This window comes from Erpetoichthys calabaricus, chromosome 3, assembly GCF_900747795.2.
Source record: "Erpetoichthys calabaricus chromosome 3, fErpCal1.3, whole genome shotgun sequence".
Classification (NCBI taxonomy): Eukaryota; Metazoa; Chordata; class Cladistia; order Polypteriformes; family Polypteridae; genus Erpetoichthys; species Erpetoichthys calabaricus.
In genome coordinates, this window is record NC_041396.2 from 225,085,628 (window position 1) to 225,106,714 (window position 21,087).

General features: G+C 37.5%; 1 protein-coding gene across 1 annotated transcript in view; it reads right to left on the reverse strand.

Moving 5' to 3' along the window:
* The window catches only part of mchr2a (melanin concentrating hormone receptor 2a), a 93,326-nt gene that overhangs the window by 17,654 nt on the left and 54,585 nt on the right, over positions 1-21,087 (reverse strand). The window lies entirely within an intron of this gene.

Here is a 21,087-nt window from a genome sequence, read left to right on the forward strand (position 1 = left end):
ACCAAAAATATCAGCAAATACACAGTTTTGCAAGTCTGAAAATGTAACAATTCTTTAATGTTGTTAAATTGTATATAATTCTTGTACCTGTCAACATAATGCCTACAATTTTACTATCTGTAACAGAACTTCCTTTTCTCATGATAATCTAACAGTTCAAGACTTCCAGTATTATTCAAAAAAATACAATAATCAAGAGGTAATATGCTGTGATGTCATTTGTTACTTCCTCCTGCAATAAGTTTAAGCAAATTGCAATTTATTTGTAAAACACTTTTATTTTTCTTTGCATTATTTACTTTGCTAGCAGTAATCCGGGTGGTTCGTCATGTGGTGGGTACGGCAACGCACTGTGCATGCTCCCAACCTCTAGCATTAAGATCACTTCACACATAGATTCATTATTATTTTTGCAATTTGCTGGTGCTGTCTATATGTCATCTACCCATATTCAAACTTTGAAAGTGTATTTTTATGAAACACTGCTGTATTTTTGAAATACTCTTTTTCAATTTTTTAATTGCACTCAGTTAGTTGCAATCATAACAAAAATAGAGTTATAAGTTTTACCATGCATACAGTGCATGCAAGCACATCTGTTATAACAACAACTAAGATCATTCACTTAATAAGCAACGTGTGAATCCTGAGGAATATCCTGTGAGTCTAAACTTGGTGGATGTAATTTAACAACACGGAAAAATAAATGTCTTTTGGCAATTGAGAGTGCCCAATTTCACAATTCTAATATCCAGCCATAAAACAACATGCATACTCAGTCTATGTACACATAGGAAAAACATGAAAACTCCATACAGTCCCTGACCAGTCTAGCAATCAAACCTGAACTCAAGGCATTGTGTGACAGAACCTCACTCTGCAACACAGCGTCACCCACGATAAAACCTGATTAAAAGTAAATGTATATGTGTAACTTCAGATTGGTTGATAGCACTAATTGCGTGCTCAGGCCCAGCCCTAAGAGACAATATGGCTGGGCTAAGCCCCCTGAAATATCATGTCAAGTCCTCCACACCAAAAGTGTTACTTGTTGGATTTTTGTGACTTTATCATGCTATTCCTTACCTTTTTTTAGATACCCCCTTACCATTTTCAGTTTGGAACCAAGAATATGCATGCTGCATATCTGTTTAATCTGTCACTGCGATGATACCACCAGCACGCAAAGAATATCTTGGAGAAATCAGGCAGTTTTTTTTTCACCAGTGGTATGAATAAACATTTGTAGCTATTTTGAGCTCTGATTGACACAAACATGAAATTCAGGAATGCTTTATGTTCTGTCAGTTTACACTGATTTGATAGCTAGAATTTACTATTTAATATTATTATTGTTTTGGAGGTAGCATGGTGGCATAGTGGTAGTTCTGCTGCCTCACAATAAGAGTCCTGGGTTTGCATTGAGTTTGCATGTTATCCATAAGTCTGCCTTACTTTCTTCCAAGCGCTCTGGTTTCCTCCCACAGTCCAAAGACATGCAGGTCATGTGGATTGGCAATTCTGAATTTGCCCTAGTGGGTATGCGCAGTAGGTAGTGCTGCTGCCTCGCAGTTGGGAGACCTGGGGACCTGGGTTCGCTTCCCGGGTCCTCCCTGCGTGGAGTTTGCATGTTCTCCCCGTGTCTGCGTGGGTTTCCTCCGGGCGCTCCAGTTTCCTCCCACAGTCCAAAGACATGCAGGTTAGGTGGATTGGCGATTCTAAATTGGCCCTAGTGTGTGCTTGGTGTGTGGGTGTGTTTGTGTGTGTCCTGCGGTGGGTTGGCACCCTGCCCGGGATTGTTTCCTGCCTTGTGCCCTGTGTTGGCTGGGATTGGCTCCAGCAGACCCCCGTGACCCTGTGTTCGGATTCAGCGGGTTGGAAAATGGATGGATGGATGGGTATGTGAGTGTGTGAGTGTGTTCCCCTGCAATGAACTGGTGCCCTGTCCAGGGGATTGTTCCTCTTTTGTGCCCTGTGCTTGCTGGGCTACATGTCATTTTGGAAATAAAAGATGTTCAGTGTACCATTCTGACACTTTAATTTTTCAAGGCTTATACTTGCCTTAACATCATGTCACTTTAAGTAGTATAGTGGTCTTTGTTTCCAAAATCACTGGACTGCAGTCAAGAATTATTTTCTTTTTTTATTACAGTGATTCACTTTGAAACCAAAAGTAGAAAAAATGCAGCTCCTGTAGGTATAATAGTAGTGAAAGAAGGTGAAAACTGAAGAATGTGTTTTGTAATGAATAAAGAAAAACTGGTTTCAGGCAGTTTGATCCAGGAGAGAAAATTAATACAGTACATTTTGGGGTTGATACAGAGACAGTTGGAGAGGCGAGAGTCAAAGATCATCTTGCTGTCGAGAATGACTCCAGTCAAGGTTATGCAAAAGTCTTTTTGAGATTAGGTTCTCAAACTATAAAAAGGACACTTCTGCATGACCTTGTGTGAAAATATTGGCATCCAATGTTACCTTCTCAAGGAACATTCATTAAATAATAAAGTAAACTTCTGTATGTGATTTTGTAGGCCACAACTACCAAAAAATTAAACCATATTTGCTACCTAAACTTAAAGTAAAAGGTAAGAGTAACATGTAAAGGCTGACCAAAGTGTGACAAATGCAGGACTGCTACTGCTTACTAGTAGTGTTTGAATTGCAATACAGAAACTGTTAGGTTGGGTGTTATAAGTCATTTTTGAACAATAAAGCATGTTTTCTCTGTATGAACATCTTGTTTAATGTTTTTACTTACATTTTTGGTTAATCGTGATATATAAACAGAAGGATGTATGGCCACCAAAGACAGTGGAAAAAGAGGAAAAAGGAAGAGTGTATATTCCAACAGCTTTCTTCAAAAAATGAGAATGGAAAAGTATTGCACAGGCACAGTAGATTCCATTCTTTTCCTTCAGAGTACCTTTTCCTCAGAACTGTTAAATACTGCTTCTCATCCCAGATGTGTCACATGCAACTGCTAACAATTCCAATGTGAACCAAAGATCACAGTCTGATGAAACCAAGAGGAGAGCATCACTTGCTGACAGCAGAGCTTAGTTTTCCAAACTAGATAACATGCACGCCTCGGATGCAATATAAATCATGAACATGGCTGGACACAAGATGCACTCTTGGTGGAGTGAAATACGTACATTGAATGGTCTCCATTCAACACCCAGTATGTAAACATTGCTCTCTATCCAAATATACAGCAAATCTAATGGCACATAGCAGTGGCTCAGGAACTGTAGCCTTTCTGTCACCTTGAATCAGCTTGCCCATGCTCCTTACTCATCAACACTCCTCACTCTCAAAAGGACATTTTCATCAACAGAACTGTCATTCACCGGTGTTTTTTTTTTCACACTATTCTGAGTAAACTCTAGAGATTGTCATGCTTGAAAATCCCAGGAGATTAGAAATTACCAAAAAACTTAAACCAGCTCATCTGGCACTAACAACCACACCAAGGTCAAATTCACTGAGATTACATTTTGAGTACATTTTTAAAAAGGGAGATGACCAGATGGATTGTATCTGTTGACTGGCCTTGGACCATCTGGGAATTTCTAAGAATTTCAAAAAAGTGGAATGACCTGGGATGACCAACTCAGAGCATTGTCAATGTAACCTTCACTAAGAAAAGTCTTTTAAAAGTGAAATTAATAAATAAAATGCTTTTTAAGGAGCAAAATATTAGTCAAAAAGTAAGAGCTTTTTTCAAAATGAAAAAATAATGAAGTACATTATTCTTTTTTTTACTTTGCGTTCTATTTTTAGTGAAACAATTGTACTGTTCCATGATGATAATGTTTATGAGAGTAACATTGCTTAATCTGAGAATAACAGCCAACAGCAAGGTTAATATGCTTAATGCTATAGAGGCATACTTGTCTGGGCATTATGGAAATCAGTTTAAAGCTCTGAAGTCCATGAATATTTAAAAAAAATGAATGGCAGATCAATGAGACACCAAAGCCTATAGTACATACTTATAGGTATTCATATTTTTATATTTAAAGCAAAAAATGCAAGGCCAGCAACAGGAAGGAGAACAGTGACACTTTCATCTTTTTGAAAATCTCTCACAGTAATGCTATAAATCAAGCAGCTCTTAGGTGAAAATAAAATTTGTCACTTTTGTTCAGCAATGGACAAAGAAAATGACACATCTGAGCACCAGGAATGTTTTTTGCAAGTGGTAAATGTCAGCATCAAATGTGGATGGTTCACTTCATGTAATGTAAAGCTGTATAGATGCAAACACAGAAAATACTGAAAGGCTGATTATATTATAGAGTGATCGGTTAATGTTCTGATGCGGTTTTAGCAAGGTGCAGATCATCTTCCCAAGTTATACTGTAAAAGAGGAAATGTGGTGTCATCCCTATATGCTGTAATTACAGTGGAGGTATTAAAATATTACATTTAGAAATTCTGAAGTACAAGACATTAAAATCCTTCACAGTAGTCTACAAAGACTGAAATAAGGACATTTATATTATACATTTGTTATATACTATAAATGCAGCACATTAGGGATTAGTATTGAGCAAAGAATAAATACAATTATCACAGTTATAAAGAAAGTTAAAGGTGCACAAATTAACTTTGGATATAAAACAGGACTGACATGCTAATGTCTTGAATATCTTTGTTTATAACTGCAATGAGTAATTAGTGTTTAGAAATTAGAGCTGACCACCCAAACCCTTAGGTACTTTGGAAATATAGAGGTAATATACAGTAATCTATACAAGTTCCCAAGGCTTCAGCACTAACTTGTACTCCAAAGGAGCTGACCTAGCTTATTCAATGAGATTTACTTGCAGCAAGCAGTGTAAGGAACCACACTAAAAATTAAAAAGTTGCCAGTTCATTGAACATCACTCACTAACTCACTATATGACATTTCAGCTGGTTGTCTCCTTTCCAGGACTCCAGCTGTACAAATATAACGGTCACTTTGGCTAAAAGCCTGAGTTATAAGTAAATGAATAATATTAATGAACTGCATAAAACAAAACACGCATTGTTGGTGCAGCATGCAGTTTTGCTGCGTCTTAGATCCAGCATCCTGGGCTCAAATCGTGCACCTGGATTTTGTATGTATGGAGCTGACATGGGTTTTAATCCGGCTACTTCTTCCACATCTCCAAAGACACTGCCATTTTATGGGTTGTCAATTAAAGCCAATTTCGCTTTAATTGAGATGGCATACGCCTGTGCGCTTCACAACCTTACAAGGGGGGTTCAATATAATTTATCTACCTCAGTAGGAAAAAAAAGTTTTCAAAAAATTTTTGTTTTATTTTTCAATATAGTCCCCTGATAGCTCCATACACTTCATCCAGTTTTCCTACAGTGACTTTAACCCTTTTGAAAAAAAATCTGTTTGACCTTCAGACCAGGAAGTCACAGCTGCCTTGAAGTCTTCATCACTTGAAAACGGCTGTCCACAGAGAGATTTTTTCAAAACCCAGAACAGGAAATAATCTGAGGGAGCCAGGTCAGGACTGTAGGGTGGATGGTTCAGCTGCTGGAACCCACATTCTCGGATGTCAGTCTGTGTTTGACATGACATCTAAACCGGTACATTGTCATGAAGAACCGTATTTGATTCACATGAGGACTCTCCTGACATCCTGTCTCTTGGAATGTTAGACTTGCACTGAGCCACAACTGTGCATGAGCAAACTTGAGATACAGTATGTCAGAACATGCCCAGCTACTTTTTTCATACTCAGGTAGATAAATTATTGAACATTCCTCGTAAGAACAAGTGACTTCTGTGGTGCCAGCAGAGAATTGCCATGCAATGTGGGGGATGGAAAAGGTGTCAAGGTCTTTGTTTGGTTAGTTTGGTGTGACCCACCAACCCCACCAAAAAAAGACATTGGAAGTGAAGTGGCAACAAGAGGGCAAGGACTCATCAAGGAATATTTCAAAATGAAAAGGCAAAAGCCATCAGGCATTTAATACTGCAAAAAGGAAAAAGGGAGAATAGGAGTGGCAAACTAAACACAGAGGTACTGAACACTCTGTCATTGTGTAAATTGTGTTCATTTTATTGCCACAACGTGATTATGTCACTATCACTAGTAGCACAAATGTAAGCCAAATAATCTCAGTATGCTAGATAATGCATGTACAAATTTAGTCTACAGTATCCACAGTGAACTACAGTACCTGCTTGTACTTAGCTACCCATATTTTCTTTTCTATATATGCATAACGGTGCTATCTAGACATCACAGACCTCAACAAATTCTGTAGTGGTCAGAAAGGTTTTAAGAAAAATGATTGCACATTCTCCCTGTAATGTTATAATTATCATCTAATAAATCATACTACCTAAGAATATGTCCATGACCATATGAACTCAATAAGGAATATGTCCAAGGGTTTGATGTGTTTATATCTCTGATCATTTAATAGCTGCAATCAGTGACATGGGTCAGTAATATTATAATAACAGGTAATATACAAGCAGTGAACCAGCACTAATGTGGTCTACTGGTGTGTCAAATCAGGTGCATGGGTATTAGTAAAACAGTGCAGCGCAGACCTTGTGAATGTAGGTGTGTGGGAGAAAAGTTGTGTTGCCACAGAGAACTTAATGAGGACATTGGCTAACTGCTCATTATTTGTTTAAGATCCATAGATCATTCAGATGCACTCGCAGGGTATAAACAAATTGAGTAGGTCAGAACAGAAAATAATGTAGAAACTAAAAGAAACTAGAGGGCTAGAAGAGTGGTAAGTATGGAAAAGCAGGATCAGGTGGTCGCACCAGTGCCATGGTGTGGAGGTAGAGCAGAAGGGGGCACACCACAGGGTGTGAGAGGAATGGTGCCTCTGGCAGATCAATCTTGCTAAGCAGCTGTAAGCAGGAGTGATCACAGTCTATAGGGGTCCTGCTAGACCTATGTAGGTAGCAGGATGAGGGAACTGGACTCACATGGTCTCAGTGGTTTATCAGCTGAGGTGGCTGAGATGCGAGTTGGAAGGTTGACTGCTGAGTAGACCTGTGTGGGTGAGCAAGGTGGACAATGGAGTGGATCACTGGAAACATATTGAAGGACATTTATTCTGACTGTGGTTTTATTTGTAGTTTTAGACATTTTACTGCATTTATTTAGACACTTTGTTTGTTTGTAATAAAAAGCACTATGCATTCTGCACCATAACTTGCTTGCGTCCTCATTGTCCTGGTTCATCTCGGTTATGACTATGTCAAGGGCAAGTGGAAGGAGCCCAAGACTGTAGGAACCCAAGGCACCACAAGGTTAGATTAACTTGTGATTTCAAACTGAGCCTTGTGCTGAACTAGTGCCTTGTCTCAGGCTAGTACTGAGCGCTACCATTTATTACCATATAAATACCATACTATTTGTGAATTTCCCCTTGGGATTAATAAAGTATCTATCTATCTATCTATCTATCTATCTATCTATCTATCTATCTATCTATCTATCTATCTATCTATCTATCTATCTATCTATCTATCTATCTATCTATCTATCTATCTATCTAATCTACAGTATCTACCAGGATAGGCTGTGGCTCCCCACGTTCCTGCAGAGAATCAAGTGGTTTTAAAACAGTGTGTTATGTACAAAAGAAAACATGACACTATTGACCTGTTCTGTCCTACAAAACCTTGGCACTCTTGTCAATTTCCTAATCCTCTTCAATTCAGAACCTATAATGGCTTACAGTATGTTTTTAACAGACTCTGTTAGACTGGCTGTAAATATCATATGGTAAGTTTTATTGCAACATAGAATTATGACAGCTTGAATAATTGAGCAGAGTTACTCAAAATAATTTTGTATTTTGCTCTTTAGTTCCTACATTACTTATTTAGAGCATTTACTTCTAAAGAAGTTCTAATTTGAGGCCGGTCCTGAACTTACAATTACTTGTTTGAGTGGAAAGCTTGTGACTAGTGTGTTGAATCAAAGGTTCAGAACTATATATCAACAGAAACTTAATTACCTTTTTAAACATTTCTTTCTACTAAAAAATCTTAGTATCAAATGGTTCCACGCTTACTAACGTACAAAGCAATGTGGTTTGTTGTTTTACCTTGTGGCACATAACAGAGGTTATACATTTCATTTGGATTAAATGTACTTAAATAGCTTTTCACATAACGTGCATAAAAAATATCAAAACAATTAGAAATTATATATTCTGAAATACTTAAATATTTAACAATACTATTAAATGTCAGTATTGATTAGATTTACAAGACCTTCTTTCTCTGTTCTAGGGTTGTAACAAGCCAAAATGTACCTTAGCAGAAACTGAGTGCAAAGCAGAAACAAACCCTAGATGAAAGGGCAATACTTTTCATAACACATTTTTGCAGAAACTCACATTTAATGACACTTAAATCATAATTAAAGGTAGGAAGAAACTGCAATACTAGCAGAAAACCCACGTAGATACAAATAGAGAATGCAAACTCAATATAGACAGCGGCATGGCAAGAAATGAAACCCGCTTACTAATCTGAAGCTGTTAAGAAACAGTTCCTACCACTTCAACACAAGTGTCACTTAATAGAAGAAGAAGTGGCTCTCATAAAACAAATACACCATTTCTAAATGCACAAATAAAATCATAGAGAACTGTATAAAAGACTACAAGTACTTATTGCAGAAAATCATCATCTGCTTCCCTGCCTTATCTGTGCTACCATAACCAGGCTGCACTTTCAAACTAATGTAAATGTGCAGATGTTAGCTCATTGGTTAAGCTGCTTGCCTTCCATTCAAAGGCAACCCAGCGCATACTCAGTTCACATCCTGCTATTGGATGTTCAAGTTGGATAAAGTAATAACAGCCAAAGCCCTGGCATAGTTTGACCCACTGAATGACGGTGCTGAATAAGGAGTGGAATGTAATAATATGATATCTTGCTCAAGATAAAATCAAGAGCATTAGTACCCATGCACTTGGCAAAAAAGATATTTCTTTAGTTTAGCTGGTTACAGTAATCATTTTTAATACAGACACATGACAGCTTTGGTACAATTCCTACTACAGTACTAATTTATAATTTATAATTAACACTGATGATTTGCTTGCCTAGATTTTCAATAATAGTGGTAGGCAAAACTGAATAATTATTAATCTGCAAAACTGAACAGTGAAACAGAAAGATATATCAATGTATGTCTAATTTCAGGCACAAATTAGCAAACATGGCTGCATAATTTTTTAATCAGTGCATAGCACTGCCTGTTTTCAAAGAAATTATACCTACTCATTCCATGTAATTGCCAATTCCTCTTGTTTACTATTGATGAGGTGGTTTATTTTTCAGAAACAGTAGTACAGCTGAACTGAATAATTGTTGGGTTGCAGTTCTGAGAGATCTGGCCTTAAGGTTGTGATTTCAACAATTAATGTCCCACTTTTAAATAGTGTTGTCTAAAGTGAAACAGTCTAGTGGCCATTTTAGTATCTTTGCCTTAAAAAATGGCTTTTATTAACTAAATAGTAGCTGACTTAATATAAGTAGCCCTCTGCAGACCTATCTATTTTTGCACTATCTATTCTGCAGCTTTCCCAGTGGAGACATCAGAAAACTCTAGGTGTTCAAATGTGCATTTGTTGGTTTTTGATTTTTGGATTTTGTTTGCTTTTGAGTAGCTTTATTGGAGGTTTATTTTAATTTTTGAAATTCATTCTAATGTTGCTTTCTTCTTTTCTATACTGAATAAACAATCCTATTACAATTTTTACTATTAAGAAAATGTGTTTTGCTCTTGTTCTTTCACTGTTTCCCTATTTTTGGGATTTAAAGGCTTTGACCCTTTTCGTTTTTTTCAGGCCACAATGCATATCTTTGTGTTTTAGGGCCAAGCATACTTTAAATTGTGAGGCCTACTTTGTGTTTTCAGACTTGTGTGTGATTACTGCCCTGCATTTTGAAAACTGAGACATACCTTAATTTTGCAACCCATATTTCATAACACTAGGTGATCACTGCTGGAAGTAGCAGAGACGATGGAGGATTATTTGCATAGCATATGTTTGTGTCAAGTATCCCAAATCCACCTGCTGCGTACAGCTCAGCAGCTGTACTTTTAACCCTACCATGTACAGACTGGAAAACAATGACTATATGAGGATTATGAACCGTTACTGTCACTGGCCATGTCTGGTACAGACTGCTACCGACTGGACATGATCTTTAAATTATGAAATTATACATCAAGATTTAATTGTATCTTTACTGTATGCTATAGCTAAAAAATAGATCAGAAGTTAATCTTTTATTCTTTTATAATTATTGGCAAGCCCTTTTATCTTTTTATGAAATGAACTGTCAAAATAAAAGAGTGAAACTTGTTTCTTCCATAATACGCAGTGCAGTAGAAGGTCTCTCAGCCACCCACGACATATTTTTGTGTACAGTCATGCAGTCAGGGCTGCAGTGAACTCTTTGTGCTCTACATGAGAAAGCTGCTGACTGGCAGCACAAGAATATTAAGACAAACAGAGCTAGGTAATGACAGCAAATACGTGAATAATCATAGTATCTAGACTAAAGGTACATGGTGAGTACCATGCTTTAGCAACATTTTCTTCTAAAAAAAATAATATTTTGAACAACTGGAGAGCAAACATAAGGGGGCACAGTGTCAATGTATTTATTAAGCACGTTTAAAACAACATTGGTAATGCTGCAGCCAAAGTGCTTTACATTAAAACATACAATAAAATAAAATAAATAGAAATAAAATACATTAAAACAAAATACAGCCAGCAGTGAGTTAAAGAAAAAGAAAGAAGATGAGTAAGAGTAGGAAAACTATCAGTATCAGTGAAGGTCACTGAACGCTAGAGAATAGAAATGGGTCTTCAGTCTCGTTTTAAACATTTCAATTGAAGGTGACTCCTTAATGTAATGAGGTAAAGAGTTCCACAGGCGAGGTACAGCAGCTGCAAAAGCCCTGTCCCTACACTTAGTGCGAGGGACCATAAGAGACAAATGACCAGTAGATCTAAGCTTTCTGGATGGCTGGTGTAAAACACACAATTCAGATAAACAGGCAGGAGCATTACCATGTAAGGATTTAAAAACAAGCAACAAAATTTTAAAGTCAATTTTGAAACATAACAGGCAGCCACAGTAAAGAAGCCAATACTGGAGAAACAGAATCAAACGTTCTTGCCCCAACGAAAAAAACTGCAATGTACGTCTCAGGGATTTGCTGATCCCAGAATACAATGAGTTGCAGTAATCAAGCTGAGAAAAGACAAAAGCATGAGTAGCTTTCTCAAGATCCCTAGGAGATAAAAAGGTTTGACCTTAGCTAAATCACGAAGCTGGAAAAAAGCAGAGTTACCACAGAGTTAATCTGTTTCTCAAAAGAGAGGTTACTGTCAAAAATGATACCAAGATTATGGACTGGAGGTTTACAAAATTCAGCGAAAGAGCTGAGAAGGTCGAAACCAGTTCAAGCTTTGGCAGGGGGACCAGCTATCAGCACTTCTGTTTTATTTTGATTGAGATCAAGAAAATTGTCAGCCATCCAGGATCATAGTTCAAAAAGACAATTGTGCAGCCGATTAACTGCAGAGTTACAAACAAGAATGTAATTCTGTGTATCATCTGCATAACAGTGAAAATAAATATTACATTTCCTGAAAATAGCTCCTATAGGATCAATATATATACAGAATAAAATAGGACCCAAAATGTGATTAGTGTTACATGTGCAGCGACCAGGAATGGATTCCTAGCACCATTGCTGACTTGAGTTTGAACTGTTTTGTTTTTTTTTGTTTTAAACTTTGGTGTGTTTTCTACTATGATATTAATCTGCAAGGTGGCATGGTGGTGTTTACAGCTGTAGCCTTCATGGAGTGAAAGCTGTGCCAAGTTATCTGTGAGGTGAATTCGTATTGACTCCATGTCTGAGATTTCTCGCAAGTTTTCCTCCAGCATCCATAAACATACACAGGTCAAGTTAACTGTTTACTCTAAACTGGATCCAGTTTGAAAATATTTATGAAAATAGCCATTTAAGCAAAACCTTAGAAAACATATTTTAAATTTTACCTCAAAACCACTTAAAAAATAAAGGCTTTTTCTTTACTTAAGGACAGAGAAGTTAATAGGGAAATCAAGGAAGAATTCATCAAAGATTAATATCGAATGAAAGTCATTGAACATATTATGCCAGAAGGCTCCTTTTGTCATTATAGCTTGTCACAAATGCATCTAAGATGCCCTTCACTTTCGTTGTCTTTGTCCTTGTCATATTAAATTAAAGGAAATGGAGGTTTCTGGTCAATGAATGTTGACTGTTTTTATGCAAACAGGTTATCAAAGAAGCTTCACTGGCAGATACTGTACCTGAGATGACATGCTCAGTGACAGCTTTTTCAATCACTTTGTCCAAGTTAGTAGATATGCCTTTATGAAACTGCAACATTTTGCTAGTTCCATTATTGTACTGAATGTTTTGATTTTTTTTGTTCTCTGTGTTAATGTGATGCAACACACTGTAGTTTGTTAAACTATTTTAAACTGTCTTCTCAGTTTACTTACCTTTTAGTGAATGGTATTTCTCAGACGTTGACAAATGTAATGTCTTCATGCAATATAAGACAATAAGGTTTCAATTTGGGTAAAACCATTTATGTGCTTTTTTTCAAAACTTACAGTATCTCTCAGAAACATATGTAGTACTAGGGTGTTGTACCGTGTTAGCCATTATGAATGTAGAGAAAAGCCAAGCAAAATGACACCTTTTATTGGCTAACTAGAAAGATTACAATATGCAAGCTTTCGAGGCAACTCAGGCCCCTTCTTCAGGCAAGATGTAATCAAATAATTACATCTTGCCTGAAGAAGGGGCCTGAGTTGCCTCGAAAGCTTGCATATTGTAATCTTTCTAGTTAGCCAATAAAAGGTGTCATTTTGCTTGGCTTTTCTCAGAAACATATGTAAATATGTCATGAGATTTGAAGGAGCTCTTCTTTGATCATTTTGACAATGTGAGTTCCACCACAACTTTCAAAAAAGATAAAAAAAACACATACGCCATTGATTTATAGAGCTTAAGGTTTACCTGTCAGTTGAATGCCTTTCACCCAAAAAATTAAAAACAAATAAATGCCAGCTTGTAATACTGTTGGGCCACACACCATTGACTTGTTGGCACAATTATTGTAAATGAAGCAGCAATGTAGCCTACAATAAAAAATATTAACAAAAATAGTTTTTATTATTCAGTTTAAGGGCATAATGGAATGTTGCCCTGTCATTTAAATTATCAGTTTTAGTTGTTTTAAAGATTGCGCCACAATTTCAGCCTTACACATACCTTGAACAATATTGGACATCTGTAAAGTCTGATTCAATTTTTAACAACAGTGATGCCCTAATAAATGTGAACTTTAAAAATGAGTTCAAGTTAGAATCACATTCTGTGCTCAAACAATGTGCAATACAGATATCTATTTTTACTTATCCATCATCAGAGGAAGCTGTCCGCATTCATCACCTTATTACTAATCTCCACTCTATTCTCTGTATTCATTACTTTATAAATCCAATTTAATGTATGCCTTCATGTGCATCTTTAAATTCATGGGATCATACCTAATTAGTTACCTTTATTGCATGATAATTTATTCTTTCTGTGACTATACTGAGCAATACTCAAGCCTTGAGAAATTTTCTGCTGTCCTCTTTTGTTTGGAAGAGTCCAGTAAATTAAGAAGTTTTAGTTAAAGTAAGTCAATCCTTTTCATGACTCAATGTGTAAATAATGTTTTGTTGCTTCCCTAAGTGTTTCAAATATGACCATAAATATGCTTTCCCATTCTAAAAACACAAGTGAGCAGAACAAAATGCAAATCTTCCTCAACTAAATATTACAGTACCTAGAATTGCTAACAGCTTATTATGAAACTGTTGCTGTTTGTGGCTGGGCTGAACTATATTATCATCCATCAGTTCAAAGGCATTATCAAGACCTGGTGGATAACAAAATGTAGCTGCTATCACTGACTACTCCTGACATGACAAACTGCCTCCATGGTCTCAGCCTCCAATGAAGTTAGTTTAATCATCATGTTCTTTACTGATTGCACAGTCCTTACAACAAAGATGTATACTGAGGTACTTTATATTTGCAATTATGTATATAACATAACAGTCTCATATCCACTTAATCCAGGTGACACAGCCAGAGAGACAGTATGCAGATTACAGAAAGATACTGACTAGCTGTTGGAATAAAAGACAGGATGTTTAATTTTTGAGGAATCAGAATTCACCACAGTTTTCAAGTTTGACTGTTACACACTTTTTACTAACACAATCTAAATCTATCCAATGTAAATGTCCCTTATTAGCATCTTTAAAGTCCATGCCTGTGTCTTTCAGAATTAATATTAAAATATGGCTAATTGTTTGTAAGTCTTTAAATAATCTTGTAACTTCATATATTTTGGAATGTTAGTTCCCTTACAATCCCGATTGTAACTTAAGATCCTCAAATTTTGCTTTGTTGCATATTTGAAGAGTAACAAATAAAAGAAGTAGTGGTAAAGCTATTAGATTTTATGCAGCATAAATATGGAATAATCTATCTTGAGAATCATGTCAGGCCAGAACAGCAGAGCTGTTTAAATCTCACCTTAAAACTTACACTTTTAATTGGGCTTTTTGTATAGTTTATGACTAATCACATTGTTTGTCTTTTCTCTTCTCTTCTCAGTATCTGAAGGTGTTTGTCAAATCCTTTCACAGTGGTGTAGTCAGCAGGATGGATGTCTCCAGGAAGAACCTAGAGCAGGACCTAAAAACTGAACTCCTTCCCTTCCAGGTCCAGGTGGGAGAGTACTGTAGGGGTGTGGGTTGTGGGTCAGGAGGACCAGGTGGAAGCTCCATCCCAGGGGTCAGTATTTAATACAGTCCACAGGGAGAGTGTGAAGGGGGCTAACAAAATAGAGCCATGCTGGAAGGAGGAAGTACATGAGGCTTGTTATGGTGTCTCAGAGGAAGAGACTCCCCATTCAAACCCCACAAAGGCAAAGACCTTTGCAAAAGGTAGGGGAGCCCCGGGCCAGCAAGTGAAGAAACTATTGATATGGAAATTTGACCCAAAATAGCCAACCCACTCTCAGACCCTTAGCTTATAGGGATAAATTGGGTGCTGGCTACGGCCAGATAGAAACAACACCCGACAAGTGGTGGAACAACTTGCCTGTTTCTTTTTGCTTAATGCCCTACCCAAATATTTTGCCCAATCAGCCTGTGGACGATCATTTCAAAACATGATGGACCTCATAGAGGCCACGGCTACACACTCTGGGAGAACTGGGCAGTCTCAGTATGAAACCCAGACAGTGTGTGTCCCTAACCCTTAGTCCTGTCATCACCAGTTGGAGTGAGCGCCAAAGCCACCGATTGCACAGCTGCATTTTTTGCTCGACGCCGAAGGGGTCCATGCAGCTGGAAAGAGGGGTGATGTGCTCTGGCTAATCCCTTATGAACCACTTACATGGGAGTGGTAATAGTAAATGGGTATAAGGTACCAGCCCTGATCCGGAGGTAGCATATCCATTGTTGCTTGCCGTTTTGTGTTGCCACGACAATGGCTAAAAGTTAAGACCAATCTGACCTGTATTCATGGAGATACCCGTCTGTACAGGTCAACCTCTTGTTTCATATGTATATGAAGGATCTCTTCAAGGCAACTTTGATGCTCTTTCTTAGGCTCACGACCTCTCGGTCATGAATGTCTGTCCTTAAGTGGGGGGCCGTGTCACACATGTGCGCATGAGAGGCAACTGAAGGGCTCAAAAAAGTATAATTCCATGCCAGACCAGGGGGTGGCAGAGTGCACCAATCCTTCCTCTTTTTCATCGGCAGACCAACCACGGGAAATTTCGGCTGGACTTGATGAGATCATTTCTGTTTCCGGCCCCGATGACGTCACTTCCAGATTTGGCCCCAATTACAGTTTGTTTGTCCTTCTCCACTTTAAGCCCATCTGGGAGTACACCAAACACAGCTATAAATGGATTAGGAGGGATTGTGACACCAAGGCTGTCTGATAGGCATTTAAAAATATTTGTCCAGAATGATGTTAATTTGGTATATGCCAAAACATGTGGCCTAGTGAGGCTGGAGCTTCATTGCAACATTCACAGGTTGGATTTTGCCTTGGAAACATTTTGGACAATTTTAAAGAAGATAGACATGCTCGCTAAAAGATTTTAAGTTGAATAATTGAATGCTTTGCGCATATAGAACTACAGTAAATTCTTTGCATGGTTGCCTTCCACTTTTTTTCTGAAATGTTGAGTGAGAGATCCTTTTTCCACTGTACTCTGGAATCTTTAAAAGGAAGGGGCTTTAAAATTGTTTTATATATTATAGACTGTGGCTGTTTGTTTGTCTGTCCAGGATTTTAAATCACTTGTAGCTCGCACACCGTTTGACCTATTGACCTGAAATTTGGTACACATATATTACACATATATTATGTGACGTCTACTATCCACTTTCGGGGTGATGATTGAGCTCTTTTTATTTTTATTTTTTTAATTTTTATTTTATTTTATTTTTATTTTATTTTATAGTTGAATCAATTCTCGGCAGTGGCCAGCAGGACGGCCATGCAGCACATGCATATGGGCGTCGTTCTCATCCCTACCACCTTCGTCGTCACTTCCCCTACCTCTTCATATCTTAAATCATTCTTGAGGCAGATTGAAGACTTAAGTGCCAGTTTAAGTGAAAAATTACGGAAAACGTACAGAGGAAGAGTATGAAAACTATGAATGCTCAAGTCAAGTGTATTTGCGCCGTTACTGGTAATATACTGTAAAATTGCTGTCTGAGTCTTCAAGACTGATCAATAGAAATAGGGGGGAGGTGTGGAAAATTGGGCAGATTTCATTTAGCAAAGTTTCTAATTTGGAGATAGTGGAAAAATTGTGTTAATGGGAAACTAAATTTGGAGTGTAATTGTTTGTAGCATGCAAAGACATTAATTATATACAAATCTCTAAATGATTTAATCCCATACATTTTTTAAACATTAAAAATTGTGTAAGTTGGAGAGGGTGGAAAAAGGTGGTTATCATGTAGATAAAATATATTCTCTAACCTGAAGTGATTCCTATATTTGTTCCATATTCTGAGTGAATGAAGGAGAATTAGATTGTTAGTATATGAACGATACCTTGCATTTACTGGTGTACAAAGCAAGGAATATAAAGAAGTACTGTAGGATTTCCTTTCTATTGTGGACCAAGTTAGTATGTGTTCATCTATTTGTGTCAATGTCCAGGTTTTTATACCTTGTATATTTGATGCCCAGTAATAAAACTGAAAATCAGGTAGAGCGAATGCCACCTTCTGATTTAGGTCGTTGTAGGGTCACCCTTTGCATGGGTGGATATTTTGAATTCCAAATAAATGAAGTTGTGATTGAATCTAATTTCTTAAAAAATGATTTCTTAATGTATATGGGGATGTTTTGAAACAGAAGCTTAGGGAGGATATTCATCTTGATAGTGTTAATTCTCCCTACTAAAGTAAGATGGAGGGTAGACCATCTATGCAAGTTTTTCCAAGCAGACAGCAAATTTTTGTTGAAAAAGTGCTTTATATTTACTTCACTGGAAAAAGCACACTTTTGTTCAAATTAATTTTGAGTCCAGATATCTTTTGAAATTCTGCTAATGCAATTAGGGCTGTAGGTACAGAATTTTGTGGATCTGATATATACAGTACCATATCATCTGCATACCTTTATCTCTGATGCATTTCAAAAGTGAAGCGCCAATGGCTCAATGGTGATTGCAAATAGCAGTGGTGACAAGGGGCATCCTTGTCTGGTAGCACGCTCTAGTTTGAAGTAGTCTGAAATAATGTTGTTAATACAAACTGAAGCTATTTGACTGGTATACAGTAGTTTGATCAATGTACATATGTTCAGGCTAAATCCAAATTTATGCAATGTGGTAAATAGGTAGTCCCATTCAACCATATCAAGTGATTTTTCTGCATCCAAAAGATAATAAGATGTCTGGAGTGTTAGACTTTATGTGTGAATATATTACATTAAATAGGCATCAGTGATTGCAAGCTCAGTGTCTACCAGTGTCTAAAAATCTGGTTTGGTCTTGTGATATTACTGACGGGAGCATTTTCTCAATCCTTCTAGTTAGAACGTCGGAGAGTATCTTAACATCATTATTCAGAAGTGAGATTGGCCTGTTTGATGGACACTGTAATAAGTCCTTATTTTTCATTGGAAAAATGGAAATTAATACTTGGCAAAAAATGTGAGGTAGAATTTTATTGTCTCTGACTTTTAAAATGTTGCTAATGAAAGGGGAGCTAACATAATTGAAATTTGTTTAATAAAATTCAGCATGGTAGCCATCGGTGCCTGGTGCTTTCCCACTGTGAAATTAGTTTATAGTGTCTAGTAATTATGATAATGTCAGAGTTTTATCCAATTCTTTTGCACTGAGAGTATCTAGCTGTAGTATCCATAATGTATCAAAAACACATTAGATTGTGTCCTGCATTCTGTAAACTGAGTAAAATATAAGAATTTATAGTAGTCTCGAAATGTGCTGGTGAATACTGATATCACATTACAAACTTCCTGCTTGTGGATTTGTTGAGCTAAGATCTTAGATGAGCCTTCTCTCCGTGTTCATAGTAATGATGTCTCGATTTAAAAAGTAGCTGTTCTGTTTCTTTTGTTGTCAAGAGGTTGAGTTCTTATTGTAAAGCTTGTCTTTTCCTAAAAAGTGTCTCATTTGAAGACCTGGCATGTTCTTGATCTATTCTGGTAAGGCCAATTTATTTTTGTGGGAGAGATATGAGATAATCTGTCCTCTTAAAAATGCCTCCATGATCAGAGGGGCATAGTCAGACATAACAATAGCATCGTACTTGCAGGATTTGATCGTGGGCAAGAAATTGTTACCTATAAAGAAATAATCAATTCTTGAATAACAATGATGTACTGGTGAGAAAAAGGAATATGCTCTTAACACTAGGATTACCAGAGCCAACAAAAAAACTCGTAAATCCGGTCCAACTTAAATTCCTTTGCACCTTTCCATCAGCGTCTTTTGTCTTCTAAATGTGTCGCTAAGCCCAAGCAGCAAGCAGCCTGCTATTCCATCAATTTGGAAAACATTGTGGCACTGATGCAACATTATTCATATTATTCATATTCATCGCATGCCTTCTTGCGCTTGTAATCAGTGACCGCGTTTTTTTTTTCCCCCAATCTTGCCTAGTCTGCACAGGACTCCAGGACATGCAGAGGAAAGAATAGTACAGAGAGGTCAGTTCCGCGCTATATGCAATCATCAGATTCAAATGTTAACAGTTCCCACACACCCAAGGACATTCCTTCCTACATTTACAACATGTGTACCTGTAAGAAGCAACGACAAAGTTCCTCTGCAAGGTGAGCAAAGAACACTGTTCTTTTCTCAGTGGCCCCTGTGCATGCCTTGTACAGTATATGTGCATTGATTGTCGCCAGATCAAGCATGCTGTAGCACAAGCAACCAGCCACCTGCGTGCTCTTGCTTGCACTGTATAAGCTCATACCTTTTAGTGCACAACACAGCATGTCAACACAGCACCGGTCAAAAAAGAAAGAGACAAATATATGTGACATTTTGAAGAAGTCATTTTATGACCTGAATGGTACCAATCAGAAAACGTCGTTGCACTATTGCAATACTATTTGAAAACGAACATTGTCATATCAGCTGTAAATGTATGGTATTGGTAAAAGTTAGCTTTTTTTTCAGTTTTATTCTCTCCGTCACGTTCATGCTCTCCCTTGTAACCCCCCCCCCCCCTTCTGATCTGACTGTAACTAAAGAAGAGCGTTCTTTGCTCACCTTGCAGAGGAACTACATCGTCGCTTCTTACAAGGCGATGGATAAAGCAAAAGAGGATGCAACATCGACAAGCTTCTGTTCCAAGACCTCCGCTTCCCCCAGCCCCTTCATTGTAATAGTAACCACAGCACAGAGAGAAGTGTGTACATTGCAACAGGTACACATGTCGTAAATGTAGGAAGGACAAGTGCTTCCTTTCTTCCTCCTACGTGACTTGCCAACACTTCTGGGTCAGACAGAGGGCTTGAGTTTTCTTCAGCCCGGAGGTACTTTGGGGATTCTGCCCCTGTGACTTGGGAGTAGTTCCGGGCTATACGGATAGTAAAAATCCCCCGGTCTCCCTGCAGCATCTCCTGGCAGCACCCAGCAGGGCTGTGAAGCTGAACTCCAGAGCCCACGGTGCCCTGCGGGAATCCGGGGCACTGCTATGCTGCAGGGAAATTGCCATCTAGCGTCCTGGGGTGGCAGTGTCCCAAAGTAGTTGCCTTCCCAAATCCTTCCATTCTTTGGGTGTCCTGGCTGGGTTGAGCTTATTGGTTTTTTTCACTTTCTACTTTTTTTTTACTTGTCACTACTATTTGTAAAGCACCTTAAATGATGCTCTTTTTTAGAAGGCAGTTTATAAATAAATTATGTTATTGTTGGCATTATTTGTAATACATTCCTAATAGATTAACTGAAAAATAAATCTTTCTCAGCTTTCCAATAACAGATAATTACACAATAATAGGCTATAAAAATATTCTTTTAACCTAAATATATTTTATGATTTTTTTCTGTTGTTTAAAGAATTATTGTGTTTAGTTATTTTTATTTCATGGAGATTTGAATAAATTCAAGCTATGGCAAGCTACAGTAGTCTAGTGACACCCAGCTCTTGGTATCCATGTAGATCGTCTCTGGGTATCTCCAGTTTCATCCCACAATTCAAAGATGAGAATGTTAGGATGACTGGTGACTCTAATTGGACTAAGAATATGTGCAAATTGATCAATAACCTATTATTTTTTACAGAGCCATTATAACATTAAAAGCAAATAAACATACATCATAATGTATTTTATGTATATGACTGTGAATTGGAATGAACTGGCAACCCATCCAGGGATGGATTTTCACCTGATACTTCCATTAAGGTCCCCAGCTATATAT